The sequence below is a fragment of the Melospiza georgiana genome, chromosome 5, assembly GCF_028018845.1.
Source record: "Melospiza georgiana isolate bMelGeo1 chromosome 5, bMelGeo1.pri, whole genome shotgun sequence".
NCBI lineage: Eukaryota > Metazoa > Chordata > Aves > Passeriformes > Passerellidae > Melospiza > Melospiza georgiana.
Window position 1 is genome coordinate 72681690 of NC_080434.1, and position 18733 is coordinate 72700422.

General features: G+C 43.7%; 1 protein-coding gene across 1 annotated transcript in view; it reads left to right on the plus strand.

Annotated features, from left to right (window-relative positions):
* Positions 1–17626, plus strand: part of POLR1A (RNA polymerase I subunit A) — a 206535-nt gene extending 188909 nt beyond the window's left edge. Inside the window, exon 35 of the mRNA XM_058024995.1 lies at positions 17613–17626. The gene's annotated coding sequence lies outside the window, so the exon portion shown is untranslated. The remainder of the gene's footprint in view (positions 1–17612) is intronic.
* Positions 17627–18733: the final 1107 nt, after the last annotated feature.

The following is an 18733-nucleotide window of genomic DNA, read 5'->3' on the forward strand; positions in this document are numbered from 1 at the left end:
TTCAGAGCTGACCCACAGTAGCTGTGGTTTAAGAGAATTCCTGTGTGATTTGGGCAGATAGGTGATACATGTATGTGATAGCCCCAGTGGGGATATAGGCAACTTTATGCAGGAACAAGTGCCAGCAGAAGTGCCCGGCAGAAAGCAAAATGAAAAAAATTCAGTCTGAATTTACACTCTGTCAGGGCAATTGTGTTACTGTAACAATGCACATTTACTTGTAATGGAGTGCATGCTTGTTGAAACAGGTGCCAAGCAAATGCATTCTCAGCTTCTGAGGCCAGACCTTCCTATGATGTAAAAATTCTCATTGAAGATCTGGGACCCAGGATTTATCCTCTTGTGCCTGGTTCTTCAGCTGGAGAAGGACCATCACCTTGGGAGAGCACTCCTCTGCATACTCTGGTTGTTTATTTCATTTAGAGAACCATCTCCCAAATATTTAAAAATGTTTATTAAAATAAAAAACAAAATGCCAAAACCTTCAAATCAAAATAATTGGATTTTCACTTACTGGAAAAAAATTTCTTGTAAACAGTTTATTTCTGGCTCCATTTTAGCAATATGCGTCACCAAAAGCAATTTGAAAAACTTGCCAAAAAACCAAAAATCAAATCTGTTTAAAAACATTTTTATTCTTGCCTTGTTCTGCTCTAATTCAATGTCTCCTCTTCAAATATTTTAAACCCTGCATTTTTAAAAAACATTCAGAGATGCAGGATACAGTGGAGCAGGTAGAATATTTTACAGCAACAGACTTGACCTTGGCTAGAAAACCTTGAGTCTGACTCTAAACAAGAATATCTCCAAAGCTGTGGGGTTTGGGCTGTCTTGAAATAGCAGGTGGCTGTTCAGATAAGAAATGCTGGTTCTGCCCATTACACAGACAGGAACCAGGTGCAAGGTGCAGATCTGCACTGGAACTTCCTGAAAATTTGGGAGTCTGCAGCCAAAATGCTTCTTGGATCTGATCACTGCTGCACTTCCAGTTATAATTATTGTATTATAGTGTGTCAAATTGCAACTGAAAGCAGAGTCTGGAAACAGACATACTTTATTATGGCGATGAGAACTGTGCTAATGAACAATTAATAATGAGCAATGCTGTACTTTGGGTATTGTTTGCTTTCAAAGAAGATGAGTGCTGCTGTTGTGCCATGTGCTGCTACAGAGTCACAGAATCATGGAGTGGTTGTGGTGGGAGGCAGCTCTTGAGATCAAGTCCAACTTTGAGATCAAGTCCAACCTTGAGATCTAGTCCAGCTTTGAGATCAAGTCCAAACTTGAGATCTAGTCCAGCTTTGAGATCAAGTCCAAACTTGAGATCTAGTCCAGCTTTGAGATCAAGTCCAGCTTTGAGATCTAGTCCAGCTTTGAGATCCAGTCCAACCCTGAGATCCAGTCCAGCCTTGAGATCAAGTCCAACACTGCTCAAGCAGGGTTATCCAGAGAGGGTCGTTCAGAACTGTGTCCAGTCTGGTTTTAATTATCTCCAGATCATCACCAGGCAACCTGGTCCAGTGTTTGACCTTCCTCCCAGTAAATATTTAATGTGCTTTAGTTGGTGCCCAGTCGCTCTTGTCCTGTCAGTGAAGTCTAATCCCTCATGTTCATTCTCTTCCATTGGGTATTTATAGACATTGATAAGATCTCCATGAGCCTTCTCCTCTCCAGGCTGAACAGTCCCAGCTGTCTCAGTATCTCCTGATAAGAGAGATGCTCCAATCCAGTAATCATCTTTGTGGCCCTGTGCTGGGTCACAATAAATAAAGTTCCAATAAATCTGTGTCACTCTTGCACTGGGGGAGCTCAGAACTGAGCAGAGCTCTGGGACACATCCTCAGTGATTTTCCTGCCACTTGACTTCATGTCATTGGTCACAATCCCCTCAGTTTAGTGCAACAACCAGTTTTTAATCCATTTTACTGCCCACATATTGAACCTCTAATTTGTAATCCTATCTTTTGTGATATTATGGGAGGCAATGACAAAATATATATTAGTCAAAGAAAACAACATCCACTGCTCTGCCCTTGTGCATCACCTCACTGTGGGGGAAATCAGGTTGGTCAAGCTTGATTTCCCCTTTGTAAATCATTGCTGGCTACTCCTGAATACACTTCATGTTTTGAAGTCAATGTGTGGGGGGGAGAGGAAAAAAAGAATGTGATCTCCAGTGGGAGACCTTTAGAAATGGGAATCCTCATTTGGGCCACTGAAGAACATCAGCACAACCCCATTATTACAAGGAGTTATTGCAAGCACAACTTAAGTCTGAGAAAAGACCCACAGAGCAGGAGGTGAGAGCAATTTATGTCTGAAAAGGCTGGCTGCTAAATAAGCAACACTGGGCTATGGACTTGTGAGGACGCATTTATCCTTGTGCATTCCTTGCCATGGCCTGAAATACTGGTGAGTGTTGAGAGAGTAGCTAAGAATTAGAAAAGTACAAAGCTGTAGCTAATTCCATGTCCTGCACCTGCAAGATACCAGGTCCTTAAACCTAGATGTAATATGATAAATAGTGAAAGAGACATGAGAAAAGAGAGATGTAACCCCTAAGGAATAGAGAAGAGCTGATGTTGCAGTGTGGCCAATAGATAGTTTCAGTTACAGAATATTCATAAGATCATTACTTGCTGTATAAATGTCTGATACTCTCTTCAATAAAAGAAGCTTGCTGATCTCACATTGAGAGTCCCAAGTTTTCCCAACAAACAACTCATCCCTGACAAATGACTCATTCTGCAAGGGTGAGTGCTGGATTGCTCTGGTGCCAGACCCAGACCTGGTCTGACACTGTCCCAGCACTGCCTGGCAGCTCAGTCTGACCCTGACCGTGATTTGTTCCATTGCTCTGTTTGCTTCAGTCCCACCACCCCCAGCTGAACATCAATTTGCATGCAGAGAACATTTTAATTATCCTTCTCTCAGCGCTCACTCAACGTATTTAATCAGGACAAACATTCAGAGGTGTAAACTTTCCAGCATCCTGTGCTCCTTCTGTGTACAGGGAAATCAACTCTGTACCCTGTCAGGGAGGAGGAAGGGGTAAGGTCATGAGCAGCAGGGGGAATTCTCAGCTGGTGCAAGCTTGCTTTCTCCTGTATTTTTACAACTCATTTTTAAATAAATGATGAGATCTCAGCTATAGCCCTAGAAACTCATCTTTATAAACAAATCATCTATTTTCCATCTGGAATACACACTAGAGAAATCAGATGGTGTCTGGTTAAGCTGGAGTGTATATTTTTTTTAGAGTAGACAAGACATTAACAATCTGAGTGGGTCTGCAGAAATTTGTGCTGTTCAAGATGTGGTTACCAGCTGAGGACATGCAAAAGCCTCATCTGCACTGGATACTGATAGTGGTGTAACCCTGGTGGCTGATCAGAGCCCCACTGAAGTTTCCAAGAGGAATGTATTTATGGAATATATCACATAAAATCACTGGAGATGAAAAGTAAAGAAATAGTGGACTTAATTGTGAGTAAAATCTCGCTGTGACGTTGGACAGTCCATTCCCCAGCCCATGCTCAGAGCTGTGCACCACTGAACCAGGCAGTCCCAGCCCATCCAGATGGCTTTCCATTGCCTCAAGGGTATTTAAAGAGTTCTTCTGAGAAAATGGAAAAGCAGTACAGGACTGACTCATTGCAAGAGCTTTCCAGAAATGGCCAACACCTCTGTTATGGAAAAATTCACATCCCTGAAGGAGATCATATAAAAAGCTTTGACAGGGCTTCATCCAGCTGAGATAAACTAACTCATGCAATTGGGTGAAAGTACTGCAGATTTATACCACTTGTTTAAAATAATGTTTTCTTTAGGTTGTTATATATTATTTCACACTTCATCTCACTTTTGTACATCCTACCTTTAGCACTTTCTCATGTTTGTGGGTCTGATTTTACACTTACTGAAAATCAGACATTTGAATTTGCATCTAGACAACTGGAGCAGCTTTTCCTTGGGTTTCTGAGGCAAATATCTAACTACCTAATTTCACTCAGCACTTTGCACAAAGACCTGACTTATGAATGAAGGAATTTTAAGGAGTTTTAAGGAGTTTTAAGACTCTTTGGGTCACACATAAACTCAGAAGAAACTTGCCAGTTATACCTGAATCTCCTAAAGTGTAAGTTTAGTTTCTTTTTTAAGTAAGTTTCTTTTTTAAAAAATGGTTATTCAGCATTGAGCTGAGGGTCAAATTTGAAGCTCTGAGCTACTTTGCACATCTGCTGTAGAATCTGAAGATGGAAGGGATCCTGTGGAAGGTGCTGAGTTATTTTATTAACACCTGTGAAAAGCAACCTCAAAAATCCAGTTAGTAGCTGTTAGATTTTCTGTTCTGCTCCATTCTGTGGCTGACCACATCACCTTTATGGGGTTATGTTGGACACCTTGCCCCTAAAAGCAGGGCCAGACCTTGCTCAGCTCAGTTGACCTTCCACAGGTTTGGAAGGCCTGGAAATAAACGGGGCAGGTAGTGCAAGAAAACTTGCTTTTCCATGGCGACCTGCATGGGTTTTCCCCCCTGCTCTCCGAGGCAGGTTACTGTGCCCCACATTGGTTCAAATGAAACTAATGAAATCACAGCATAATATTTTCCATAGCTCATATTGTGTCCTTGCTACAGTGACTTACATGTTGCTTGTAAAATATTGGCTCCGTCTGTTTCAGGGGGGTGGAGACAGAGTCCCTTTCACTTGCCTGATTTATATGTCAAATATAAAACTGAAATGAAACATGTGGCTGATTGCCTGCAAAGTTTTATGTCAGGTGTAGAAGTCAGTGGCCCCACTCATAAATCACGCTGCTCATTTGTAGCTGTTGCAACAGATTTATGCAATTTATAACTGGGTTATTATGTCATCAGTGCAGGCATTTTCTTATTAATAAAAGCACTGCTAAATTGAGAGATGGTTTGTAAAGCAATTGGCCATAACTTTTTTCATGGGAAGAGGGAGACACCTTATTGTTTGTAATTTATTAAAATTTGTGAAAGTCCTGGGCCCCTCCCTGATCTCTAAAGGCTCTATTTCTTCTCTGGGGACCTGCAAAACAAGCTCCTCATTCATAAGTGTGAGATGAAGCTGTGAGGAGGATGTTTCCGCTGGTGATTCATGTGATTTACTCAGAAGGTTTGATTCATCATGAAGAAAAACAACCTCTGGCCGAGGGACAGATGCTTTTGGGGATTTGACATTTGATTTTAGCTGGGTTATACAGGGTTAGGAACAGGGATGGCTTTTCTCTATAAAACAACTTTCCCTGGAGCAGGGAACGAGACTAATGCCCCAAAATTTTGCTTCTGGTGTGTGTTTGCAAAGGAAAGGAGGCATTTCTGTAAGGCTTCAGTTGGACTCTGTCTCCTGAAATTCCTCTTCTGAAGGTCTGCATTATGCAGGAGCTGCCAAACCAATGGCACCTCCCAACAGGGAAAGGATGGAATTGCTCTGAGGGGTGGAGAGCCTTGGATGCTGTGGTTTCAGGATGCCTTAGGGTGGAAAATGCCCTGTGATATTTGCTCTATCTGGGGGACCCTCAAGCCAAGGTGAGGTTCTTCACAGAGTTTAGGAAATGGATTTAATTGAAATTCCCAGGAGTGGCTCCAAAAGGGGCCCAGCAGATCCTCTGACCCCAAGGTTTGAGTGAGACAATGCTGCTCATAAACTGGAACTTCCTGTCTCTTATCCATAACAGGTCATTTCAAAGTCCTGGGTCTGAGCATACAGAGTTCTAACTGAGTTTGAGTTCAAATTGATGTTAAGATTTCACAATTGGGTGTTCTTAAAATTTAAAAATATGTGTAACATCAAGAAATCATTCAATCTTCTAATTAAAAAGTGACTTAAAAAAAAAAACCTTTGTATTTGAAGCCTCTTATAATTTAAAATTACTAAAAAGACATGGATCTACAGTGATTTGAAGCTATTTTTATGGGAGCTTTCAGGAAAATGTCTCCCAAAGACTACATTTGACTTATTTAATTATGATTATTTGTAAAAAATGAGAGAGGCCCTCCCCTAGTGGTCTCTGTCAGATCATTAAAACTAAAGCTCAAGTCAGATTTCATTGTAGCAGCAGCTTGTACAGAAAATGAGGAAACAAAACTCTGCCCTTCAAGGATGAGATTCTGAGTTAAGGTCATGGAAAAATCTCAGCACATTTGTTAAAACCAGTCAAAGATGACAATATTTTTTAATGGAAATCTTAAATTTTTAAAATTAATTAAATTTTTTTTATTTGGAAATTATTTGTTTACTGCTTTATTTGTCTGGGAATATACACAGGGCTGGGAAGGGGAGCGAGGACATGCAGTTATTGGTGTTTCACAGGGCAAAAGCCAAGGTTTAGACACTTGGTGGAGGTTGTATGGGAGGTTTGTGGTCATGCAATGTTTTTTGGGATCTATCACTTGTTTTTCTTCTTTGAATGATGCACTTTTCCTAGAGTCACAGAATGGTTTGGGATGGAAAGACCTTAAAGATTATCTAGTTCCAACCTTCCTCTAGAAGCCCTGTCCTGTTCCGTGTGCCTTGACCAATGCAGAAGAGGAAGGAAAGCCAAAAATCTCCTGTTTGTGGTCATGCAATGTTTTTTGGGATCTATCACTTGTTTTTCTTCTTTGAATGATGCACTTTTCCTAGAGTCACAGAATGGTTTGGGATGGAAAGACCTTAAAGATTATCTAGTTCCAACCTTCCTCTAGAAGCCCTGTCCTGTTCCGTGTGCCTTGACCAATGCAGAAGAGGAAGGAAAGCCAAAAATCTCCTCAACTGAGCCTAAGTCTGAGCATTTGGTGCTCTGAAGGCTGGGGCCATGTAACATTATTAGTGATGGTGCTGCATCCAGCCTAGCATTGAGGATGAGCTTGAATTCATCTAAAGCAGGATCCAAACACGAGGCTTAAAAAAGGCTGCACGGAGGTTTTGCTGCATCTGGGGTGGAGAGAGGAAAAGCAAAATCTGGTTTGGAAGATGTAGAGGGAAATGTGATCCTAATGCTCCTGTTAGTTACATTTATTGCAGTGAGCAAGGCCAGCTTGAAGGTTTGGCCTGGTAAAGGGAAGGAGTGTGTGATGTCTGTGCTGCTCTGAGATAGGCTGGGCAAGATATGGATACCCAAATCTTGAGACAGTGCCCATCATTCATTAATTTGAGCTCCACTTGAGCTGCCTTCCCTGCCATGCACAGTTTTCTTATGTGCTTCAATTGTGAAACATCCTGAGAAACTTGATTTTTTTGTTAAGTAAGAAAAAGAAAAAAAAGAAAAAGCATCCCCACCAGATTTTTCCTTTTCCATTTGGCAAACTCGGTTTTTCCGCCCTGCTGTTTCCTGTGGAGCTGCAGCCAGCACGACTTTCCAGCTTGTGGATTTCCTTTTGCCATAATTTTTAGAATAGCCATAAATATCTGCCCTGCTCTGGGGAGTAGGGGCAACTCATCCTGCCCTCTCTGCTGGCTGTCTGTCCTGCTGCAAGAGCAGAGTGAGCTCCTGGCCAGGTGAGGATCCACGTCCTGCAGTCTCTTTGCTTGTCATAAATAAGTATGATTTTAATAAAATACTGGGCGCTGTTCTCTTCTATTTTTAACATTTCTGGATTTTTATGGCCTTCTTGGAGGCTGGCAGAAATAAATTCTGCTCTGTCATCAATAGAAAGTCTTGAGTTTGGGCTGATGGGAAGGTGTTCAGGTGCCTGCCAGGAAGAAGAGATCACAGAAATCCCCTGCACATGGATATCACAGAGTGCAAATCCATGGGAGAAGAAACAATGAAAGTCCTCTCTCCTCCTATCACTTTTGGTATTGGTATTGATTGCCAAGTGCAATACTTTTGGTATTGATTGCTAAGTGCTCATTTACTCTTCTTGGTGTTATCAGAGAGAGTCCTTGCGAGGAAGGACTTGAGCTTTTTGTGGGAGAGGTAATTTCCCTTTGTCATCCAGGTGAATCCATCTATCAGCTGCCAATGTGATGTGTGAACATCCTCATTTTAAATGATTTGCCACAGGTGGAAGACCTGAGTGGTTTTAAAGGTTATTTTTTTTTTTTTTTTTAGCTGACAAAATTAATATTCTTGTAACTATTTAGGAAAAGGGAGTATGTCACACATGGACATAGACTGGGAAATAAAAAGGTCTGTCCAAAACTGAAGCTAAATGCTCATGGCATCTTCAGGAGCATTGGAACGTGGGTCTTCATTGCAGAAAGTATTGCCTGAAATATGTGACCAGGCTGTAGGGCTGCACTGTTACCCACGCTCCAAACAGAGGGATCATAGCTCCATAATCCTTCTGGTGCCTCTGGTCTCTGCCTTCTGGCACATTGCCATTTGTGATGACAGACCAAGACATAAGCACGCGTATATTTTAAAAGAAGCTCTCCAAACTCCCCATTTCTTCTTTTCTAAAAAGATTTTTGCCAAAGAATTCTGGAAAACTGAGCCAAATGACAAATATTGAGGAGACAGATTTGCCTTCTTCATTTTTCCTGCAGTAGAAGGAGAACATAGAGATAGAACAGCGTTGCCATGATTCTGATGATGGAGTGTGTGGGGAAGGACCATGCTCCTGAGTCCAGGAAATCCTAACAAGTTCAAGTTAATGATAAATACCCTGGAGGATTTTAGCAACTCTTCATGCAAATTTTGAATTTCCAAGGATGAATTTGATTTAATACTTTACATTGATCTTTCTGAGCACCAAAGTTATGACTCCAAAATGCTCCTTCCAGTGGCCTCTGCAGTGCACCTGAGTCTCTGTGACTGCTGTGCAGTGAAGATCCACACCAAAGACATGCCTAAAAAGCACCAAATTCTCAATTATCTTGTTCCCATCCACAGGACATGCCAGGAGGAGGAAGTGGAGGCCCCATGGAGAGGATGGTGATGTTCAGGTGTGGAGGATCTCTCCATCAGAGTCTGGGGAGCGCTGGGGCAGAGGAGGGATGTGCTGGAGGTGGAAGACAGCAAAATGTGGAGTGGAAGGGTGACAACCTCCATGTGGCAATATTTCCATCCCTGAGGCTGTTTAAACAGGAACACAACAAAGTGATATTTCATGGCCCAGTTAAACCCAGTTGCACCTTGTGTGGTTCTCTGCTGCCAGACCTGTTCCAGCAGAGCTCCCCACTCCCACTGTGAGCAGCTTCCCAGGGCAAGAACACAGATTTATTGGGGGGGAAATTGCCTTTTAACCTGGCTGGCATCTGCCCTAGGCCCTCCAAGGTTTTAGAGCAGTGTTGCTCCAGAGAGATGGGCTCAGTATCAATTTCATTTTTATATATTTTATTGGAGCTGTAAAATAAACTAACCGAAAACCAAGAAAACATCACTGAAGTTAAGCTTTTTATTAATAAAATATTGAACTAACCCAAGAATAGAATACTTGAACTACCAAACAGACTGGCTGGGACAAGGCAGTTTCAGAGCTGGGCTGGAGCTGAATTATCAGCTGTGTTGAAAATGTAATCATCTCTGTTGGAAGTGTGAAGAGGGATTCTGAGAATATGGCTAATTGTAAATGGGTAGTCTGGAATTTTACCACTGTCATTCAAATTAAAAAAAAAATCTGATTAACTCACTTAAATATTCCTTGTCTGGACCACAACATTTCCAGGCCCTTATATTTCAGTTCTCATGTTCAGTTTCTTTTTCTGCTCTCTCTCCTAGAAGGGATATCATAATTCAGACATTAATGGAACATTTTAGGTGGTTCAGAACCTTTATTTGCTGTGATTTCAATGGCAGCTCAAATTCTGTGAACTTCTAACCACAGGACATGTTTCACCAAGAGCCTGTATTGATTTTCTTTGGAATATGGGATCTGGAGGACTTTTTTATCTGACATGACCTTTTCCCATGGCAGTTTCTGAGTGCACTGGGAGTGCACTGACACCCCAAAGCTGAATGGGGCCAGAGGACAATTTGGGCAGAAGTTCTGGTGAATTCTTGGCAGATTCTGGTGAAGTTCTGGGACATATCTGGGACATATCTGGTTCACTGGAGCCCTGTAGCTTAGTCCAGTCAAATCTGAATTAGGTCACTGTTGGTTGTCACTAAGTAGGAAAAGTCCTGCACATGCCAAGAATTTTTAGAACGTTTAGCAATTTGCATAGCAGAAATGACTGCTAGGTTTCCCTCCCAGTAAATAAACAAATAAACAATGAAACACAATATCTTGGGACATCAGGTCACTTTGGAGTAATTTTCCATGGCCTTATTTGAGTTACTAGCCCTAAGTTTCATGAGGAGTTGTCATAACCTTCCCCGGGCAGGATGAACAGGAAAATCCCAGCTGAGGTGGATCAGCTGCCCAAACACCCATCCATCAGCAAAATCAAAATGAATTCACACAGGCAGGAAAGCTCAGCATCATCCTTCTGTCCCCTGCCTCTGGGAGCTGACAAAAGGGCTCATTCTTTGTGGTGACAGTGATTTTAACAACCTCTCTGTTTCTGGGCAGTTTGTGGTCAGGGATGTACATCTCAGTGGTGCAGTGCTGCTGTAAGAATGACCAGGACTAGGCTTATTTGAAATACAACTTTTAAAATGATCAAGCATAGGGAGAAAGTGCACGTCCAAAGAAAAACAAAGTTCTGAAAGCAAGTGCTCGGATTAGGGGCCCAACCATCAGGAGTTTAATTGGGAGCTTTAATTTATTAAAGCTCCTTGTGCAATTTGTATGCTTCTGTGCAGGGAGAAGCTTCTGGGGGAAATTCAAAGGACTCAGTGCCATGGGGCAGGCTGTACTCAGATCACAGAATGGCATTGCTGCTTCTCTTCCCACCCTTGCCAGCTCTCCAAAGGCTGTGTCCAGATGTGTTTGTCTTTCCTCAATACCCACTAAATATTCCTTAATTTGTGAGCTGTCCCTTATTTAATGCAAGCCACTGTGCTGCTGCTCTGCATTTTGCTTTGGTCATTGTGCAAAATCCTTTTAAGGGATGGGCTCATGACAGGAACAAAACCCAGGCCATGCATGGAGAAATCCCCCTGACTGGTGAAGAAATCTCTACAGTACAAAGTGCTCAGCCCTGCGCATCCTCCCTTGGGTTTATTTGGTTTATTGGGTTGTGCATCCTCCCTTGGATTTATTGCTTCACTTATTGGCTTCCAGCTGTGCTGCCCACACAGGATAACAGCTCTGCCCCACCACAGGTGCTGCATGAGCTGAGTGTGGTGGTGGCATTTAGGGGCTATTAATGTGAATTTGGGTCAAAACCTGGCTGCTGCATCATTTTTCTGTTTCTTCTTCACCCAGCACTATGTGTAGGGCCTGCAATGGGCTGGACATGTAGGGCAGGTCAGACCTCCCAGGACAAAACAAACAGAAAGAGGGCTATGGAGAACCTGTCCCATGGGATGGGATGTCTGGATTTGGCTTGTTTAGTTTAGCAAGACAAAAGCTCAAGGGAGGATGTGACGACTCTCTATAAATATACCAGGGAGAGAAAAGAGTTATTTCAGCCTGGGGACAATGTTGGCACCAGAACAAATGGGCATGAAGTGGCTGTGGGTGAATCTAGGTTAGGAATTGGGAAGGTTGTTAGCAATTGGGGTAATGAACTCCCTCCTAAGCAGGAGGGAAGAAAACAGGTGTTGACTGAAGATGGAGTGGGGTTGATTTATGGGAGGATTTTCAGGCTGGTTTTGCTCAGGATTGCAAGTGTCAGCAGCACAGGAGACCCTCCCAGTGTGTGTGCTGGTGCTCACTGGTGGGGATGCTGCCAGTGGTGCAGTTGCTAGGCTGAAATGAGGTGCAGGTGTTTATTTTACAGACTTTCAAAGCCAAACCAGAATCTAACACCCAACTGCTGTGACCTCTCCCAGCACAGGAGGTACTGGTATCAAATTCAGAGTTTCTGTCAGAGCGTGTCCTTACTTCAGGCAGAGTAAATGATGAGGAATTCAGATGCCCTTGGATCCTGTTCCTCAGGGTGCACACACAAATCAGGCTGTGCACTAAGAGACAGCCCTGAGCAAGCACCCTGTGCTCTGTGATGGTCTTTGCAACAGCTGCTGTGATGTCTCCTACAGAATATAAAAGCTCTGGGGCTAAGAGAAGGTAAGCAAAAGCAACCACTTCCTTGTGCATCTTCTGCCCTTCCTGCTGTATCTCCTGCTGCCATTCCCAGTTCAGACAGGGCTACCAGGAATCTTGAGGAGCACTAGGACTGGGACAACCAATTCTAGGAACACAGTGGCACTCCCTGCCCAGCCCTGCCTGCTGCACTGGGCCAGGGGTGAGGTCTGATATTCCCTCCAGCTTGTTCTGCCATGGCTCTGAGCAGCAGCTAAAGGAGGGGCAGGCTGGGAGAGACAAACCAGGAGGTTATTTTAACAAACCAGGAGGTTATTTTAACAAACCAGGAGGATTTTTTAACAAACCAGGAGGTTATTTTAACAAACCAGGAGGTTATTTTTTCCGGATGATTTATCAGGCTCTGTTTTTTGCAGTGGAGGGCTGTTCCTGGCTGCTCTGGCCATGACTCATGGGGATGGGCTGCAATCAGCACAGGGATGGTTTTGTCACTGCAGATGGGGAGGTCAGGAAAGCACTCAGACTTTTCTCCTTCTTCCAGCCCTGAGGAGACAGGGCTGAAGCATGGGAGATGTCAAACAGATTTAGGAAAGCATGGAGGTGTTGGGCAGATTTGGGTATTCCTACAGGTCAGGAGCATGTAAACCCACTTGACATCTCCTTAACAATGGCTTTTGCCCCTCAGTCTCATCCTGCAGCTTGGCCAGATGTCACTCTGCAAACCCAATCATTCCTGGGTGTATGAGGAAATCATGGTGTGGATTGTGGCTGTGCCAAGACCTTAGAGCCCAACAAACACATGGAATTGTTGGAAATTCCCCCTCACTGGCATTTCTCAGGGAAGCCAGAGGAAGCTATTGCCTTCAGGATGAAAGCCATGGATCCTGGGAAATGGCCACTTCAGCAGGGACAATCGTGGCCCTTTTCAGGCTGTTATCACACCAATACTGAGTCAACTTGGCATCATCCCAGTGGTGCAAAGTTGGCTCAATACTGGTGTGATAGCAGCCTGAAAAGGGCCACAGCTGCAGACCAAGCACCTGCTGGACAAAAGCAGCCTAAGGAAAGGCTGCACTCAGCTCATGGCCATGGACTGAGCTGGGATTTTTCTGGGCATTCTGGTGGAGGATTAGAATTTCATTGTTTTCCGTGTGTCCTCGCACAGAAAGCTGAGAGGAGGATGCTGGCCCCATGTGTTTCTGGAAGACACAGAGATAAGAGGCAGTGTCCTGTGCTAACCACGGCTGTTCCCCATCTGTTTCCTTTTGAGGGAACGGCTCCACAGAGAAGGCTGTGTAGCACTGAGGGAGGTGCTGGAACATGGCCTGGAACAGGCATATTGTGGACAGGTGAAAAAAAAAATGCCCCACATGATGACAGGAAGGTCAGGAGTGCATCGTGTCTCTGCCTTGAAATGTGCTGAAACAAAACGAAAAAAAAAAAAAAATGTACTTCTGAATACCCTGGGAGGATGTCAAGGTTTAGAAGTGTTAGACAGCACTTTGGTGATATTTTTTCCATATGAGTTACATAAATATATTAGAGTTCATTAAAAAGAAAAGAGAAAAATGTGCTGAACAATAAAAAAAATTAAAAAGTATAAAAAGTTGGTTTTTGTGGATCTGGCAGTGGAGCACAGCCATTGTAGCCATGTATTTTAATCATGTCATTGAAGCCATGATCAAACCATTTTGACTAAAATGCTCAATCTTGTCAAAGAGTGTTCTCTGTATTTTCCAGGAAACTGGGAGAGCCAAAAATAGTCTGCCTGACGGCAAGACCTTCACTGCTGTGTTTTGTCTTAATTGTACATTTACAAAATTACTTTTTTTTGATTCTCTGGACATGCTCCAGGAAATGCTGTCCTGAAAGCCATTTCTTGGAAGGGCTGTGGTTTTCCCATCTCTTGTCCTTCCAGTTCCACCCAGAGCCCCAGGTCACCCTCTTTGCAGGTGATGATTCTCCTGTTTGTGTCAGCCAAGCTGTGGAAGATGCTGAATAGGCTCAGTGCACAACTGCTTCTGTTTCCAGCGCTGATCTTAAAGCCAAACATGATGGAGAGATTGTATTTCTCCAGCTTGTGAATGCTGTTCCCATATTTCCCTTGTATTGTGAGGTTTTTTTGGGTTTTTTTTAGTTTTTCAAATATCTTTCTGCAAGGATCCTCTCTCTAGAGAAGAAGCAGGCCAAGCAAAGGCCGTGCCCTGAAGGGATGCACATAAAAGTGCAGGGGGAAAGGGCAGCTGGAAAGCTTTACCCGACCTCAAGTGCTAGTTGAGCTCAACATGGCAAAGTTCTCCTTGCCCACAAGAATTTATATGGGGAGGAGAGATCGTGCCAGAATAACCTGGGGCAAAGACAAACACCCGAGTGCAAAAGCCAGTGCCAAGCCAAGCAGTGTGGGGTAGCAGTCAAGCACTTTCCAGCAGTGAGAGCAGTGGGAGTCTGTCCACAGCAGCTTGGTGAGGAAAAACTCTCCACAAAGTAAATTAACCTGTGATCCAAGGAGGCTCAGCTACGGCCAATTGACCTGGGTGAAAAGCAGGTTGTGTGCAAAAGGCATTTTAGCACAAACCAGCCAAGGACGTTGTTGCTGTCACTTCCTAGGATCCTTCACAGCAAGCTGGAAGTCAAATAATTCAGCAAAAGCTCCAACTTTTCTCACAAAACAGAAATCAACTGTCACTGGATGTTAATGGAGTGAGAAAAGTAATTAGGTCTAATTTCAAATGTCTAAGCCAATTAAATAACAGCGAGAAAAGTTGTGTAACTTAGCTCTGCTCATCAAAAATAAAACTGTCAAATTGTCCACATTTACAAACCTCATGCTGACTTTTTGGATGGCTTAGGGAGGGCTTGTTTGGGAAATACGCAAATTGTGCACAAGGTGTCGGGACCGAGTGCACCTTATGTTTTTCTGGTTCATAAAACTTGGATCTTTTAGGTTTAAATGCTTCAAAGCTCAGCTCTGCCCTCAGACATTCCCAAAAAACCCAAGGTGAGCCTGGCCAAACCAGGAGCTGTCACTGGGTCTGAGAAGAAGCCTTCAGTTCATACAAGGGCTGCCCGAAAGGCAGGTGTGTGTGCTCAGCCTGCCAGGTGGCTGAGCCCACATAACCCCTTGTCCTGGAGCCAAATTTCACAGCAGAGGTGTTTGCAGCTGCAGAGCCAGATCCTGGCTGTGAATGTGCCACCTCCATGTGCAGTTGTGGTACTGAATTTGCTGGAGGTGTTCGAGACTCAGGCTCACGTAACCAAGGAGGGAGAGTGGTCCCAGACTTCAGCCCTGCCTGAGGTCCGTGCTGGAGCTGGGCCAGCCCTGCTGCAGTGTCAGATATCACTGTTTTCTTGTGCTGTGTTTGCCTGAAAACATCTTGGACAGCTCAGGAGCGACAGTGGCCCAAAGTGCAGAGAGAGACAAGGCCCAAAGTGCAGAGCTGCAGTGTGGAACGCCCAGGAGGGGAGCACAAGGAAGGTTTGTGCTGCCTGTGCCTTTGAAGGGACAAAGCCAGCAGCTCATGGGGGTCTGGCACCCTAAAGCACTGCCAGGCTGGCTGGCTGAGGGGGGTTTCAGTACATAAACCTGGAGCAGGTCTCACATCCACCACACCTTTGGGTCTAGCATGAGAACCATGCTCGGGGCAGATCCACCTGCAGCTGGTGAGGCCTGTGAAGATTTCATGCTCAGTAATAGGATTTGTTTTCCTTTGGCTGCATGAGGGGTGCTCAGATGGGGGATTACAGAGTAAATTTGCATGGCAATATCAGAACACAGCTCATTCTGTTGAAAGCCAGAGGATGAATCTGGAGGAGGAGAGAAGAGGAGCTTGGATGTGTTGCTACTCCAGTTGATTAGTCTTGGCTGCAAGCCCCTCTACCATACAGTTGGTTTTATGAAAATAAATAATTTTCCCAACACCTTTCCTGCTGGTCCTGCTGAGACATTGGTGGGGTCACCCAGAGGCAGTGGGCTCAGGAGCCTGGCATCTGCCTGCTGAGCAATAAATGAAGGCAGCCAAACCAATGTCACCTTCACCCCTGAGGGGTCTTGGATGAAGGCAACTTATATCCACTGTTTACCTGTTCTGGATTTGAATTGGTGACTAGGGATGAAAGGCTTTCTGTCCTATTGCCAGTACTTTGACTTGCTCTGCTGTAACAATAAATATCCCCCAAATCCCTCGGAGCTCCCAGCAATTACAGCCTTAAAATAAACTTATAGCATAGGATAGTGATTACCAAATGTTTCTTATTGTTTCCCCTCTGGGAGACATGTATCCCTCAGGAAATGAGTTTCTAATTACACAGGAGAAGCAGGAAAGTAACCCTGGTGTGGGAAAGCTAAATTAATAAAAGCTCCTAGGTGCACTCTGACCACCCCTTTTAGGGGAATGATTGAACATGAGTGGTCTGAGGGTTTTGCTTTGTCTCTTCTTGGGAAATGCCTAGAAGAGATTTGAGTAGAGAAAGAGAGGAGAGAAATAAAAATGCTGTTGAAGACCCCAGGAAAAAGCTGCACTGAGCAGCCCACAGGAATTCTTCAGCCTGCAAACCCCAAACTGTGTTGTACCATTCTGTGCAGAGCCTGAGGTTCTAATACATTGGGAAGATTAATAAAATAGATGTGCATCCTTTATCCCCTTGAGGTGCTAATCCAGCTCATTTCAGAGTCCAATACTCCTTTCAAATACATTTTAAAATACAATTTTAAGGAGTGAATCCAGTTCAAGCCAGTGCACTACTCATTAATGGAAAGCTGAGGCTGAAGCACTCTTTGGGCACTGTATGGCTCGAAGAGCCTGAGACCAGTGAGGCTGGAAAGCCTTTTGGACAATAACACATGTGATGGTTCGTGATGCCAGCTGGAATCCCCAGGGCTGGCTTTGTTTCTGGGAGTGCAAGAGGAAGTCCTCTCCATCCCTTGCTTGTTCTTGTTTCATTTCCCACAGTACACGCCATTTATAAACCTTGGGAATGCAAGTACTCCCTTGGAAAACATCTCCCATCTCATCCATGCCACAGTGGCATCCAGAGCAGACAAATGGCTGCAAATGCTCTCAGTGCCTCTGGCAGTGAATGTCAGGATCTGCACCCCTCACTTGCTGCTGAAGGACAAAATCTTCAAGCTGTAATTTTCTGGGCAAGATGAGGCTCATCCTTTTTCAGAAAGTGTCTCCCTTGGTTTGAAATTCATTGCCCTGGTGGAAGATACACCAGCATATGAAGAAATGTGCCCTAAAGTGGGAGCCAAACCAAAACACCCATACTGCAGTTTGCATGTTTGCAGAGTGGATGTCTAATGTGAGGGTGTTTATGGGGAACCCCTGTGAAGCCTTGCTATGTAATTTACTCAGTATTAAAGAACAGAGAAATGCCATTTGTGTGTGTGCATAGAAGCAAAGAAGACAGAATAAACAGCAACAATTCAGAATAAAACTTTGAGGAGAGAATAGGGTTTAATTGTAGGTGAGAATGTTGCCCTTCTCTGGGCAGTGGAGTGCTTTATTTTGAGATGGAAAACACAGTAGTCCCTGTATGACTGAGGATGTTTTTAAACTGAAGTCAGGCAAACTATTTTTGCTGAATTTATGCTTAGCCTTCAAATTGAAGCAAATTGCAGGGATCCCAAAACTACCCATACCAAAGTCAAGAAAGACAAAATTAGCTTTGTTCTCTTGGAACCAAAGCCACAGGATCTCAGCCTGTCACAGCTGTCCTTAAGATAACTAAATACTCTGTTCCTAGGATTATGCTCACCATTTTGATCAAATCCACAGTTAAAATCTGTGGTTGTTGCACATTTAGTTAATCAGCACTCATCTTAAATTCCCAATATATACATTTATGTTATTCTTGTACTGCACAATTTGCCAGATGGGCTTTTATCCTTGAGATACACAGTGAGGAGCATCATCAACTCTCCTGGCAGTGCCAAACCACACTGCTTAGGGATTCTCTTTGGGTATTAATTGAATCTGAAATGGTAGTGCCAACAAAACATCAGAATTTCAGCAACATATGTTGAAATGGCATCAGTATAGGCTGTGTACATATTGATAATATGTTCAATCTGCCTCTTGGGGAATGAGAGTTTAAGCTTCTGCTGATGCATTCTATCCTAAAGGTTAGGGTAGGATCAGAGAGCAAATCATCACCTTGGCATATGGCAAGGATTTACTCTCCTGCAGCTGTAATTATGTTCATTCTGGCTGGTGAGAGTGTAAAATAAGACAGGACACATTCATAATAGCTCAAGGAAGCCCGTTTCACTTTGCTGTTGCTGCACATGAGGAGTTTTCATTATCTTAGAGAAGGGGTTACCTGTTCAGGTCACACAAACCCAATTGCTCATGCTCTTTTGTAGTTACTCCTAAATCATCCTGCCCCAGGGTAAGACTCTTCTCCAGAAGAAGAGAATAACAATTGGTTTTCTCTGCTCTAGCTGTAAATAACCACCAGCAATAAGTACCTGCAGTGTCCCTTGAGAACCTGTCTCACAGCCAGTGGGGTGTTGCTATTTCCCAGCACACAAGCAGGTTTTTTTTGAGAGTACAAAGACTACAGCGCTGGTCTTCAGGAAGGATAAATTATTTGGAACAAGATTAGACATTAACACCACCAGAGCACAAATGGGGAAATCGCTGGACAGAAGCACTGAAAATTGCCTGCAGCACTGATTTGTTATTT